The 15,426-nt window shown below is 38.5% G+C and overlaps 1 protein-coding gene across 2 annotated transcripts in view; it reads right to left on the bottom strand.

Annotated features, from left to right (window-relative positions):
* Positions 1-15,426, bottom strand: part of ITPR2 (inositol 1,4,5-trisphosphate receptor type 2) — a 529,759-nt gene that overhangs the window by 296,513 nt on the left and 217,820 nt on the right. The gene's annotated exons all lie outside the window — the stretch shown is intronic.

Raw genomic sequence — 15,426 nt, 5'->3', positions numbered from 1 at the left:
TTAACCCACTGGGATATGGTTTTCTGAATTAATCGCTTCTTCCTATATTCAGAAGTCAACATGTATTTGAATGTGATGAATCAGTAATGCTCAGTAATGCTACGGAGACTGTCCACTTGTTACACTCTAGCCTTTCAGCTTTCAGCAGTGATGCTGTAGTCTTTTAATGCCCTGGCAGTTAAGTTAATAAAGGGAAAGCCTGTAAGATACAGTAGGTAAGAAAGCTCATAAGTACTAGGGATGCCATGGGCTTACGGGATGACCAAATCCACCCAACCCTCCTCCCTGTCTATATAAGGTAATGGGATAATTTCAGACCATATGCTGAGATTTGTTGGATTATCAATTCACATTTATTACCCCGAGTAAACAGAACTTACCACAGAGGGGAAAAAAAAAATCATACTTTGATGTTACTGGAAACATTTATTACTAAGATGAGGGCTCACATGACTGTTATCTGGTCTTCTGATATCTAAGCAGGCACAAAGTTAGACCATTATGAGCTCTTTTAAAACAATGCTAATCATCCTGTGTTTAGCGCCTTTGTAGAGATTTACTAAACAACAAAGGATTATTATCTGGATTGGCCTGCCAGAGTGCAGGCTGCCTGCTACTGGCTGTTTCCATTGATATTGTGATATATTTTATCCTGTTTACAATAAATTGTCACTCTCTTTGGCAGGTGGTTTATGACACAATGGAGATTATTTGGCTGTGTACAAGTTAGTGACTTTGTAGTTTCTCACTTTTTCTCCTTATGTTAATCTATTATAAATGTACCATTCTCCTGGCTTTTCAACCCATTTACGTAAGTACATTTCCATTGCCGCCTCCCTTGTTCGTGTCTACCTAACCTCACACCTGAATTAGGCAAGAGGCTCCCAACCAATCCCCCACCTTCAGTCTCTTGTTCTGCTGAGCCATCCTGAATTCTGCTGGACTAAAATTTCTGAGATAGTATACTTACCGCCCTTTCCCAAAACCTTCTACAGCTCCCAATTTCCCGCTACTTCAAAACAAATCACTTATTCTTGCTGAACTTCTCTTGTCATTATTCTTGAATCACTAGCTCATGAAATCCTCCTAATCTTTCAAAACAGTGAAGCCTTGGAGTTCCCTTATGGTGTGGCAGGTTAGGATCCAGTGTTGTCACTGCTATGGTATGGGTTCAATCCCTGGCCCTGGCCTGGGAACTTCCAAACGCTATGGGCACGGCCAAAAAAAAAAACCAAAAAAAAAAAACAAAAAACAGTGAAGACTTCTCCAAGAGGTCAAGCTCACAATGACGTCTCCCTTTTCTGTACTACGACAGTTCAATATTTAATCATATGTTTGTCATCTGTGTATGAGTCTATGTGTTCATTCTTTGAGGACAAGAACCGTATCTTAAATATTAACTTTGATTCTAGATGTCAAACTTTAAGAAAGGAAATCAGAGAGTTCCCTGATGACCTAGCAGTTAGGGAATTCAGTGTTGTCATTACTGTGGCTCGGGTTTGATCTCTGGCCCAGAAACTTCTGCATGCCATGGGCATGGTCAAAAAGAAGAAAGAAAGAAGGAAAGGGAGTGAGGAAGGAAGGAAGGAGAAGAGAGGGAGGAAATGAGAAATTCAGGTGTGCAGAAGGGCAGGGAAGCATGATGGTAAAGGGATGAAATTGTACTTTAAGTAGAATGTTCAAAAGAAGGATTGTACTCTAGAGAAACATGACAGCAAATCAGGTAGAGAAGGTTCAGATACGGTCCACATTGCCTCAAACCCAGCATCAGGAAACAGACATTACAAGGATAGACACAAGGCTCAAGATAAAGAAGAAGCATTTTCTACTTTTTTTTTTTGTCTTTTTAGGGCTGCACCCATGGCATATGGAAGCTCCCAAGCTAGGGTCAAATTGGAGCTACAGCTGTCAGCCTACACCACAGCCACAGCAACACCAGATCCAAGCTGCACCTTCGATCTACACCGCAGCTCATGGCAATGCTGGATCCTTAACCCACTGAGTAAGCCCTGGGATCAAACCCACAAGCTCATGGTTCCTAGTCAGATTCATTACCACTGAGCCACGATGGGAACTCCAAGAATTTTCTACTTTTAAAAACTGTCAAATGTAGGAGTTCTTGTTGTGGCTTGGTGGGTTAAAGACCCAATGTAACCTCTGTGAGGATGTGGGTTTAATCACTGGCCTCCCTCAGTGGACTAAGGATCCAGAGTTGCCACAAGCTGCAGTGTAGATTGCAGACATGACTTGGATCCAGTGTTGCCATGGCTGTGGTGTAGGCCTGCAGCTGCAGCTCCAGTTCGACCCCTGTCCTGGGAACTTTCATATGCCAGAGTTGTGGCCATTAAAAAAAAAGGTTTCAAACGAATCAAAAAATGCCAAAAGAAAAAAAAAAAAGAACTGTCAAATATAGAAATAGTTGATGTAAGTAGAAGTGCAGAGAAACCCCTCTGACTACACAGCACCCAGAAGTAATACATAAAATATTTAAGCTATCTTTCTTTAGTAAAGAGAAAGAAGTAAATGGAAGCTGGAAACCGGAAAAACAGATGAAATTTCCCAGCAGTAACCAAGGACTGACTCACTGTTGGTCCTGAGGGCATCAGCTAAGCTGATAACCAAAAACTGAGTATTAACCTGTCTGTCTGTCTGTCTGTCTGTCTGTCTGTCTGTCTCTCTCTCTCTCTCTCTCTCTCTCTCACACACACACACACACACACACACACACACACACAGAAGAAAAGAAAACAAAGCCTGGATCCCAAGGAAGACGAAAGGTTTGACCAGAGACCTGTCTTACAATCACAATCAGCAACACCTAAAGGAGACACCCACAGAGATAAACCAGGGAAAAACGTGGCCCACAGAAGAGTCCAGTCTTGGCTTGGTCAAAGCCAGAAAAGCGAGAAAAATTCTCTTGAGCTCCAACATATAAAGACAAGTCCACTTTCACTCCCCTTTGAGACTAGAATCCCCACTAATAAAAGGGCCCCAACATTTCCAAGCCAAAAACTTTGTTTAACATGGTTACAAAATGTAGTAACGCAAAGTGCCCTTGTGAGGCAAATGAAATCTTCTCTGGATTTAAACACAAGCCTCAGAGGAATTCACACATAAAGTTCCAAGAAATCTTAAATTCATAATACATTTTCTTGATTACTAAATATCTAAGTAAACACAATCCAAAAAAAAAAAAAAAAAAAAAAACCACCACATTCCCAAGGACTTCTGCAATGAGAGCAAATTTAAATTTGTAAATGGCTCTCCTATTATAAAACTGGATCCTCAATATAGAACCTAAGTACATTTCTGGGCTCACCAGAAATTAAAGACAACTCCAAAAGACCCCATCCTCCATCTGTGAAGGGAAAAAGGGTAGCCTGAAACCTAATCAGAGAGTTGCAAGCTTCAGAGCAACAGGACACATTTCCCTGAAGGCAAATGCCGACAGTTCTAGCTCTGCAACCTGGAGATACAAGTCAGCTTTTAGCTAGCATCAAGCTTGGGGAGCTAAACCCAGACTGCTGCCTCCAGACAGGTGTGTGGGAAGGGAGCAACATGGTCTCAGGCTCACAGCGCCCCCTGGCCACAGGCAAGGCAATCACAAATACCCTAAGGAGGAGAACACGATGGTTTTCTACCCCCAAGTCCAAAGCCAAAAAGATAAGGAAATTTACTCAATACTGTGCAATAACCTATATGGGAAAAGAATCTGAAAAGGAATGGATATATGTATATGCATAACTGATTCACTCTGCTGTACACCTGAAACTAACAACACTGTAAGTCAACTATACTCCAATAAAAGTAAAACATGTATATAACAAGAGAAAGAAAAGATACGAACTCAAAACCTACACTCAAATATTTAAATCAGCTTTATTCATAATAGCCAAAAATTGGAAGCAATCAAGAGGTCCTTCAATCGGTGAATTAGGATAAACAAACTGTAGTGTATCCAGCCAATGAAGGTTTTTTTGGTGTTGTTGTTGTTTTGTCTTTGCTAGGGCTGCACCTATGGCATATGGAGGTTCCCCGGCTAGGGGTCTAATTGGAGTGGTAGCCACCAGCCTACGCCACAGCCAAGCAATGAGGGATCCAAGCTGTGTCTGCAACCTACATCACAGCTCACGGCAATGCTGGATCCTTAATCCACAGAGTAAGGCCAGGGATCGAACCTGTAACCTCATGGTTCCTACTCAGATTCATTAACCACTTAGCCACAACGGGAACTCCGAGACAATGAAATATTATTCAGTGATAACAGGAAATGTGTTAGTAAGTTATAAAAGGACATGGAAGAACATATTGCCAAATGAAAATGCATATTGTTAAATGAAAGAAGCCAGTCTGAAAAAATCTATATACTGTCTGATTCCAACTACATTCTGGAGAAGACAAAAATTATATGAAACAGTAAAAAGATCACAGGTTCCTCAGGGGCTCAGGGATTCCCAAAGGAAGGAAAAATAGGAGAAGCAGAGATGAATCTTACGGCAATGAAACTATTCTATGTGATACTATACCTAGCATTATAGATTTGTTAAAACTCACAAAATCATACAACACAAAAAGAAATCTAAAATAAACTGTGAACTTTAGTTCATAATAATGATCAGTACTGGCTCATCAACTGCAACAAATATACTACGGTTTTTTTGCTTTTTTTGTTTTTTGCTGCACCTGCAGCATATGGAAATTCCTGGCCCAGGGATTGAGCTGTAGCTGGGACTTACACCGCAGCTGCAGCAATGCCAGATCCTTAACCCACTGCACCAGGTCAGGGGTAGAACCTGCGCCAAAGCAGCGACAGAAGCTGCTGCAGAGACAACGCCAGATCCTGAACCTACTGTGCCACAGCGGGAACTCTGACAAATGTACCACATAATTGCAAGATGTTAATAACAGAAAAATGAGGGGAGAGGAGGAAGGGATATACAGGAATTCGCTGTACATTTCTGTGCCATTTTTCTCTAAACCAAAAACCACTCTAAAACAAGGTCTGCTAAAAAAAGGTATGAGCACATAATCAAAGACAAACATATAAAGAAATAAACAACATGAGTAAGAAGCATAAACTCCCAAGTACTTCAGATTTAGGAATTAGTGTTACATACAGGCTATAAAATAGCCACATGGGATCAAAAAAATTAGAAAGCAATAAAAGAAGGTCAGAAATGACCAAAATATTTTTAAATCAAATTGCAGGTATGAAAAAGTACAATGGCTGAAATTAAAAGTCAGTAGGTAAAGTTAACTGCAAATAAGACACAGCTGAAGAGTGACTCAGTCCAGTGTAAAGAAATTATTCAGATTCAACACAAAGCCCCACGTAAGGAAAATATAAAAAGAAAACTACTAGATATGGAGGCAATAATAAGATTTAACAAACATTTAATGAGTTTTAAAATCAGAATTAGAAGATGGCAGAATAGAAGGACTGGAGCTCAACTTCTCTCCTAAAAACAACAAAATTCACAACTAAAGACTGAGCAATCGCCATCCAAATGGACCAGAAACCCATACCCTACTCCAGAAGAAAAAGAGGAGCCCACATCCACAGGTAGGAGGGGTGATTTCGTGATATAAACAACCCCATATCTCCAGGGTGGGAAGCTCCACAGACTGAAAACTAACTGGCTCACAGAGACTCATCTACAGGAGTAAGAGTTCTGAGCCCCACATCAAACCTTCACGTGTAGGGATCTGGCACTGGGAGAAAGAGCCCCTGGAGCATCTGGCATTGAAGGCCAGCGGGGCTTGTGCGCAGGAGCTCCACAGGACTGGGGGAAACGGAGACCTCATTCTTAAAAGGCACACACAGTCTTTCACATGCACTGGGTCCCAGGGCAAAGCAAAGTCTCCATAGGAATCTTGGGTCAAACCTGACTGCAGTTCTTGGAGGACATCATGGGAAAACAGGGGTGAATGTGGCTTGTTGTGAGAGAAGGACATTGAAGGCAAAGCTCTCGGGAATATTCAGCAGTTGCCTTTCTCTGGAGGTGGCCATTTTGGGAAAATCTGGCCCCAGGCATCAGTCAGTGCTGAGAAGCCCCAGGACAAACAACAACCCAGGTGGGATCACAGCTCCACCCCTCAGTAAACAGGCTACCTAAAGACCCCTCAGGCACACAGCAGCCCCTAATCCCATCCAGAGACTAAGCCCCACCCACCAGAGGGATTAGAATCGGCTCCACCTACCAGTGGGCAGGCATTAGCCCCTCCCATCAGGAAGCCTACAGCAAGTCCCCCATACCAACTTCAGCCACAAGGGGGGCAGACACCAGAAGTAAGAGAGGCTACAGATCTATTATCTATAAAAAGGTCACCACACCAAAAACCTACAAAAATGAAAAGACAGAGAACTATAACTCAGATGAGGGAGAAAGGAAAAACCCCAGAAAATCAGCTAAGCAATGAGGAGATTCTCAGCCTCCAGGAAAAAGACTTTAGACTGTCGATGCTGAAGATGATGCAAGACATTGGAAAGAAACTGGAGGCAAAGATGGATAACTTACAGGAAACACTGACCAAAGAGATACAAGAGCTAAAACTTCAACAAGAAGAGATGCAAAATACAGTAACAAATAAAAAATTCACTAGAAGCAGCTAACAGCAGAATACAGGAGGCAGAAGAACAAATAAGCGAGGTGGAGGACAGATTAGTGGAAATTATGGATGCAGAACAGAAAAGAGAAAAAAGATTGAAAAAAAATGAAGAGAGTCCCAGGGAACTCTGGGACAATGTTAAACACACCAACATCCGTATTATAGAGGTGCCAGAAGGAGAAGAGAGAGAGAAGGGGACAGAAAAAATATTCCAAGAGATAATAGCTGAAAATTTCCCTAACATGGGAAAGGAACCACTCACTCAAATCCAGGAGGCACAACGAGTACCATATAAAATAAACCCAAGGAGGAACACACCGAGACACATAATAATAAAACTGACCAAAAATAAAGACAAAGAGAAAATCTTGAAAGCAGCTAGGGAAAAGAAACAAGTAACATACAAGGGAACCCCAATAAGGTTATTGGCAGATTTTTCAGCAGAAACTCTGCAGGCCAGAAGAGAGTGGCATGATATACTTAACGTGATGAAAGGAAAAAACCTCCAACCAAGATTAATCTACCCAGCAAGGCTCTCATTCAGATTTGAAGGAGAAATCAAAACCTTCTCAGATAAGCAAAAGCTAAGAGAATTCAGCAACACTAAACCAGCCCTACAACAAATACTAAAGGAACTTCTCTAGGCAGGAAAGAAAAGATCAGCAACAGGAAACAAAAATTCCACAAACGACAAGGCTCACCAGTAAAGGTATATATACAGTAAAGATACGAAATCATCCATGCACAATTATACCATCAAAATCAGAAATCATGAGAAAAGGTGGGTACAAATGCAGGACACTGGAGATGAACTTGCAATTAAGAGAACAACTTAAAACAATCTCATATACATATAGACTCTTACATCAAAACTTCAGAATAACTGCAAACCAAAAATCTACAATTGATACACAAACAAGGAATCTCTGGAGAAGAAATATATCTCATAGTAAATAAGTGCGTAATCCACCATGAAGGGGGTCATTTGACATCATTCTTGGAATGCTAAAGTCTTCTTAGATCTGATTCTTATTTCCTCTCCATCAAAGAACTTATGATAATTATAATTAAATAATGCCACTGTACAATTAAATAATACAGCTCTACAATTGTTTGTTTGTTTTTTTTTTCCTTTTTGTCTTTTTGCTATTTCTTGGGCCGCTCCCACGGCATATGGAGGTTCCCAGGCTAGGAGTCCAATCGGAGCTGTAGCCACCGGCCTACACCAGAGCCACAGCAACGCGGGATCCGAGCCGCGTCTGCAACCTACACCACAGCTCACAGCAACGCCAGATTGTTAACCCACTGAGCAAGGGCAGGGACCGAACCCGCCACCTCATGGTTCCTAGTCGGATTCGTTAACCACTGTGCCACGACGGGAACTCCTACAATTGTATTATTAATAACCATTTCTCTCCATGGTACAATGTAAAGTCTATAATGTCTTGTTTATCACATCACCTAGAATGGTGTAATGCCTGTATTGAAGAATCAATGAGATGGAACAAATTGTGAGGACATATTTATATAGTTACACTGTTTTTTAACCAACTTATGCATTTTATATTTTACTTATTTTCAGAAGGTGTATTATTTTTGTTATGCTTACCAGTTATTCTTTTTACTATGCTATATAAAATATTTAATGGTATATAAGGCTTTCTTCTTTATAAATTTTAGTTGCATAATATAACAATTTAATATAATGCTAATTTTTAAAGAAAAATTGGAATGTAATAGATAAAACTAAGTAGTAAAGATGAAAGCCATAAAATTGGGATAAAGTATAGAATAAATTTCCTATTTGTCTCAGCATATTTTCCATTCCACTTCTCCAGTGGGAGTCACTTAATATGTTTCTTAAGATCCATGTTATAATAATCTGTGTGAATGTAATTGTGTGTAAATGTATGTATTTCATTCTGCAAAAAAAAAAAAAAAAGAAAATGTACTTTCACTTTAATAAACTTGTAAAACGTCAAAAAAAAAATCAGAATTAAAGCATCACTATTCAACACATAGCAATCTTCTCAACAGTAGCAACAGCATCCAGGAGACACAGAACAATATCATCAGAAGTAGAAGAAAATGGAGTTCCCGTCATGGCGCAGTGGTTAACGAATCCGACTAGGAACCATGAGGTGGCGGGTTCGGTCCCTGCCCTTGCTCAGTGGGTTAACGATCCGGCGTTGCCGTGAGCTGTGGCGTAGGTTGCAGACGCGGCTCGGATCCCGCGTTGCTATGGCTCTGGCGTAGGCCGGTGGCTAGAGCTCCGATTCGACCCCTGGCCTGGGAACCTCCGTATGCCGTGGGAGCGGCCCAAGAAATAGCAACAACAGCAACAACAACAAAAGACAAAAAAAAAAAAAAAAAAAATAGAAGTAGAAGAAAATAACTCTCAACTGATTAAAGGTTTTGATTCCCAATTTAAAGTAATTTTAGGAGTTCCCACTGTGGCACAGTGGGTTAAGAATCAGACTGCAGGTGGCTCAGGTGTGGAGGCATGGGTACGATCCCTGGCCCCAATTCCCAGCCTGGTGCAGTGGGTTAAAGGATCCAGCATTGCCACAGCTGCATCACAGATCATAGCTGCGGTTCAGATTCAATCCCTGGCCCAGGAACTTCCATATGCCACGGTTATAGCCATTAAAATAATAATAATAATAATAATTTTAAATTTATAGGCTTCTAAGAAAACAGCCTTAAAACATATAGAGCAAAAGTTAACAGAACTACAGGGGAAAGTGATAAACCCACTGAGTGGGAAATGTCAACAACCCTCTCTCAGTTATTGGTAACATCAAGAAAACAAAAACATTAGTAAGTAGATAGATGATTTAGACACAATTAGTAAACTCGATTTACAAGCTATGTATTAGGATTCCTATATCTATTCACATTCTTTTCAAGCCCACATGAAATATTTATAAAACCTGAAGTTATAAGAGAACAGAAAAGCAAAAGCAAGTCTCAACAAATTGTGGAGAACTGATGTCATAACCACATTCTCTTGCTACAAGATAATTAATTAAGAATTCAATAACAGGAGTTCTCATTGTGGCTCTGTGGTAACAAACCCAACTAATATCCACGAGGACACAGTTTAGATCCCTGGCCTTGCTCAGTGGGTTAAGGATCCTGCATTGCTGTGAGGCCAGCAGCTGCAGCTCTGAGTCAATCTCTAGAATAAGATTTTCCACAGGCCACAGGGGTGGCCCTAAAAAGCAAAAAAAAAAAATTAAAAATAAAAAAAAAGAATTCAGTAATAAAAAAGGTAAATTTTGCCAGCATACTTAGAAATTTAAAAACTCACTTCTGGAATTCTCTCGTGGCAGAGTGGGTTAAAGATCCAGCACTATCATCCTCAGTGGTTCAGGTCACTGCTGCAGCATGGATTCAATCCCTGGCCCAGGAATGTCCACATGCTGTGGGTGTGGCCAAAAACTTAAAAAAAAATTTTTAATGAAAATAAAAATTCAATCCCAAGTAACTATTCTGGGCCAAAGAAGAAGTCATAACAAAAATTTCAATATCTAGTAATGAACAATAATAAAAATACCATGTGTCAAAATTTGTGGAATGCAGCTCCTTAGAAGGAAATTATATCGTTAACTTTTTTAAAGTCTGAAAAGTGTGTCAACATAAAAGGCTAGGGTATAGGAGAATAAATATAATGAAATAGCAAACAAACCCAGAAGTTCAACGAAGCCAAAAATAGATTTGTTTAAAAGGATGAATAAAATATGTACAGCTCTGGTGAGACTGTGCCTGACATTATGCATTTGTCGAAACCCATAGAACTCTACAACACAGAGTGAAACCTAAAGAGGAAAAGAAGAAAAGAATTAAAAAGAGGTATGAAACTACAGATATTTCAGAAATTTTAAAAGATAATGAAAGATGAATAAATTTGTAGACTAAATTAGATAGCTAGAATAATATACAACAAGCTGACCCAAAATAGAAAATTTTAATGGATTTATAATGCTTAAAAAATTAATTACTAGTTAAAATCTTCCCACAAACTAAATCAAAGGCCCAGGCCGATTTAGACAAGTTCTACCATGAATTCACAAAAGAGACAATTCCAATTCTACCCAAAGAAAGGGGAAGATTCTGCAACTCATTTTGTTATGGAATTAGTCTAACCTTGATACCAACAATTGACAGGAATAGTATAAGGGAGGAAAATTAGAGGCCAATCTCACTGACAACACAGATGTAAAAACCTAAATAAAATACTAGCAAACTGGATGTAGCGACATAAAATATATCACCAAAATACATTTATTCTAGAATGCAAGGTCATTACAGTAGACACTCTATTTATGATTCATAATAAAATTAGCAAATTAAAATTAACTAAAAATAATGTAATCTTGATAGATATATAAATTGCATGTAACTAAAGTCAATAACCATTCATGGTAAAAAATTAGCAAAGAACAGAAGGGAATTTCCTCAATTGATAAAGGGTATCTATCAAAAATGTAAAATAAACATTATGTGTAATAGTGAAATAGCAAAAGAATTCCCTTTAAAATAAGAACCAAAACAAGGATGCCCATCATCACCACATCTATTCAACACTGTACTGGAAAATCTTACCAACACAATAAAGTAAGAAAAAAAGAACTAATAGATGAAAAGATCGTATTCAACTTTGAACTTAAACAGCATCATCATGACTCGAAGACAAAAATTATTTTTAACCTTAGAAGTAGGTATACATGAATTAGTAGGACCTAACCACCTGCCCACACAGAATTCAGCTTAATCTAAACTGGAAGAGGAAGTGAAATGTCCAATAAACATACAAAACCATGCTCACTGTACAGCACAAGGAAATGTGTGTGACTGGGTCACTTTGCTGTACAGGAGAACTTGAAGAAACACTGTAAATCAACTATACTTTAATAATGATTTAAAAACACGCTCAATCTCATAAGTAATCGAGCAAAATGAAAATCACAACAGAGATAATGTATCAAACACACTTAATTATCAAAAAATGGAAAAGTGAAAAAACCAGTAGTCACCAGGACAGGAAACCACAGGAACTCTTTTATACTCTGGAGGGAGTGTCACTTGGTCTTTGGGAAAAAACTGGCATTATTTGTTAAAAGTAAACACAACAGATGTTTACACCAAAATATACATCCTGAAGGGTCTCTTAAACAGGTGTATAGGGTGACATTAAAAAGATTTTAAAGCACCTTGTGGTAGCAAATTTTCTTTTAAAACACTAGAACTTTAAAGAATGAAAATGCCCATTGACAGTTAACTAGACAAACATGTGCATAAAATGTAATAATCCGTATTAGAGAAAATAAGTCACTACTAACACAACAACAAAGAGTGAGAACAAAAACATACCTAAAACAGACTAAATGAAATACTTTTCTTTTTTTTATGTTTTAGAATTACAGATACACAAAACCATTAAGAAGAGCAAGGAAATTATTAACATAAACTCGTCATTGTGATTTCCTCTGGGATTCAGGGATGGACCACAGGGACTTCTTATTGGTAATATTCCATTTCTGAAGCTATACATTCATTTCAACAGAATGTGCTACCTTAGGAGGTACTGAATTCTCCATCAAGAAAGTTTGTTTTGTTTTAAGAACTATCTCACTTAAATGAGCTATTTAGAGAGAAAACAGGTATCACATTGGAAATGGACTTCATAACCCTACAAGTATATTTCATTTGACAAGTATCTTGTAAAATTTCATAGTTTCGTATTCACCAGAGTAAAGAGCACAACATGCTGCAATAAAAACTAATAATTCACTGACAGACTTTCAGCAGACACTGTTGATTGCACACTAACAACCTTTCTTCCTTCTTTGCCAGCAGTGTTTTTTTTTTCTTTTAATTTTATTGGAGTATAGTTGACTTAGAAAGTTGTGTTGGTTTCAGATGTATAGCAAAGTAAATCAGTTGTACATACACATATAACCATTCCTTTTCAGATTATTTTCCCATATAGGCTATTGCACAGTATTGAGGAGATTACCCTATGCTATACAGTGGGTCTTTGCTACCTATCTATTTTATATATAGCAGCATGTATATGTCAATCCCAACCCCCTAATTTATCCCTCCAGCCTCACATTTCCCCTTTGGTAACCAGGAATGTGGTTTCAAAATCTTTGAGTTTTGGTTTTGTTTGTCCTTCCCCCATGAAGCTCCGGGGAGAGTATCCTAGCCTGGGATACATCTTTTATTAGTCTAAGCTAATCTTACAGTCCGTTGGTCTAGAGGTAAACATGTGGTCCAAAGAGACATGAGCTAGAACCTACTGAGGGGTGCCTAGGAAAGGCTTACTTGCTCCTAAAAAGAAGACCCAGAAAAGCATAGATATTCTTTCTTGGTGGTATTGTGCAGAAGTATGATGTTTAGGATATTGCTGTCATGATGCAACTATGAGAAAGATCAGTCTCAGAAGCAAGGCCATTGGTCCATGAAGACTGCATTGAGACAATAAATTAATTAAAGCTGGAGCCTAACTTCTTGATTTGTTGGTAAGCAATACGTCACGTTGTTGCTTATATTTTCCCACTGATGTCATGTTAACTGACACACCACATGTACAGACATTGCTAATTTAGGCTTCACAGTAATCCTATGAGCTAACTACCATTCTTAAATCCATTGAAGAGACAATGAAAACAAAATTTAAAGAATTAAAATAAGTGGCCCAAAGTCATACATATACTTAGTGGCAAATTCAGGGTGTCTAACTCCAAAACCTATACTTTGAACCTATACCCTATCTGTTCAAGTCCATCTTCCTGTGGCTGTAGGGGCTGAAAAGAAAATCCCAGTAGGTTTAAGGATACTATTATCTGGTCACATGCTTCTAAGGTCTGAGTCAGTGGGGGGTGGTGGGCAGCAGTGCTGGCAGCAGCTGATACAGCTAATTGACCTATGATTGTTTGACCTTGATGTCAATAGCCTAGTGGCAGCCTCCAGACTGCATTCCTCCAGACTGTTCAAAAATTTAATTTCTTGTATGAAATCACTTCCTACTTTAAGTACCTAAAATTATTACTATTTCCTGAACTGGTAAATCCTGGACTCAACAAATAAATAAATACCTTCCAGCTTCATCGACTTATATTTTTCTAAAGTCCCTAGAAAAATAGTTTTACGGCCCACATATAATGCAGTTTTAATAAGATGTTATCCTCAGATGACTTATTCATCATCTTTCTCACAACCATACGAAATGTTTATTAACTGCAAGAGGGATGCCATGAATGTACACTGTAATAGGGGTTCTCTCTCCACTTTTGCGCAACTGGGAGCTTAAACTGTAGACTATGATTAACAATTTTTATGCAACATCTCACCTTCACTTTTAGGTGACTGGCGGGGGGCAAACTTTTACAAAGAGGATAATGCATTTTCCTAAAGTTTAGAGGTGTTCTCTATTTTTTTTAAAAAATGAGTGAAATGTTCTGAAAGGGAAAGCAACAATACATTTATCCCCTAGAATATTTACAAAATATGAATTTGTAAAAGAAAGAGTACTCTAACCTTGTGAAAGCATAATACATCACTTAATAACTTGAAATTATCAGAAAGTGCAATCTTATATTAAAAAGCCTGGAACTTACCATCAAAAAGACCTGAATTGAAAACACATAGAGCTGCTTGACAGTGAGAAAATTCTTGAGTTTTCTGAATTTCGGTTTATTTATCCAAAGAAATGTGATTTTTATAACTATCTCCAAAATTTGTTGTCACATTTTAAAAGATAATACTATGTATGACAATGTCTGCTCTAAGAGTTGTTATACAGAAAATTTAAATAAATGTTAATTTTTCTCATTTCCTAAATATGCTATGGAAGAACTTTATTTCAACAACAACAAAAAAGATGTAGAAATTTATATTCCACTAACTTACATGAAAGTAACTTAAATGTACAGAAAAAGTCCCTAAAAGATTAAGCCAAAAATTTTGTACAGATCCAGTGGTAATTAGTCCTGAGACAAGTAGTAAGTAGTGCCCACCACTGAACTTCCCTTTGGAATTTTCAGCATTTCGATGACTCTAATTACCTCCCACTCCCACTAATTATCTCCCACTCATCACCATTCACAACAAAATATTTTGAGTATTCCAACAAACAGAAAAGCCAGGTGGGTAAACCCCTCTAAAGAATTTACATTCTTGCAGATTAAAATAACTAAGACATTAGACAGGTATTTAAGCAACTTAATACATTATTGAATTATGGGGTTGACACTGGTCTGCTAAAACAGTGCTTAAAAGTTTGTATTTAGCATTTAGTTAAATGTGAAAAGAGCAATTAATTAACCCACTGAAAACTAAAACCAATATAGCAGAAGACATGATCACCATCTTACTGCTCTTTAGATCAAACATAGATGTAGGGGATTCTCATGTTGGCAATAAAGAATACTTTCCTTGGAGTTCCTGTGGTGGCGCAGCAGAAAAGAATCCATCTTGGAGCCATCAGGTTGCAGGTTTGATCCCTGGCCTTGCTCAGTGGGATAAGGATCCGGTGTTGCCGTGAGCTGTGGTGTAGGTCACAGACGCAGCTCAGATCTGGCGTTGCTGTGGCTGTGGTGTAGGCTGGCAGCTGTAGTTCCTATTTGACCCTTAGCCTGGGAACCTCCACATGCCGTGGGTGCGACCCTATTAAAAACAACAAAAAAAGAATACTTTCCTTCCATTTAGGTATTTCTACCTATTTATAAGAATATTGGGGTTGTGGGATGGAAATCCTATAAAACTGGATTGTGATGGTTATTGCACAACTATAAATGTAGCAAATTC

Source organism: Sus scrofa, chromosome 5 (genome assembly GCF_000003025.6).
Source record: "Sus scrofa isolate TJ Tabasco breed Duroc chromosome 5, Sscrofa11.1, whole genome shotgun sequence".
NCBI lineage: Eukaryota > Metazoa > Chordata > Mammalia > Artiodactyla > Suidae > Sus > Sus scrofa.
Note: the sequence above shows the minus strand (reverse complement) of the source record. Positions and strands in the feature narration are given on the sequence as shown.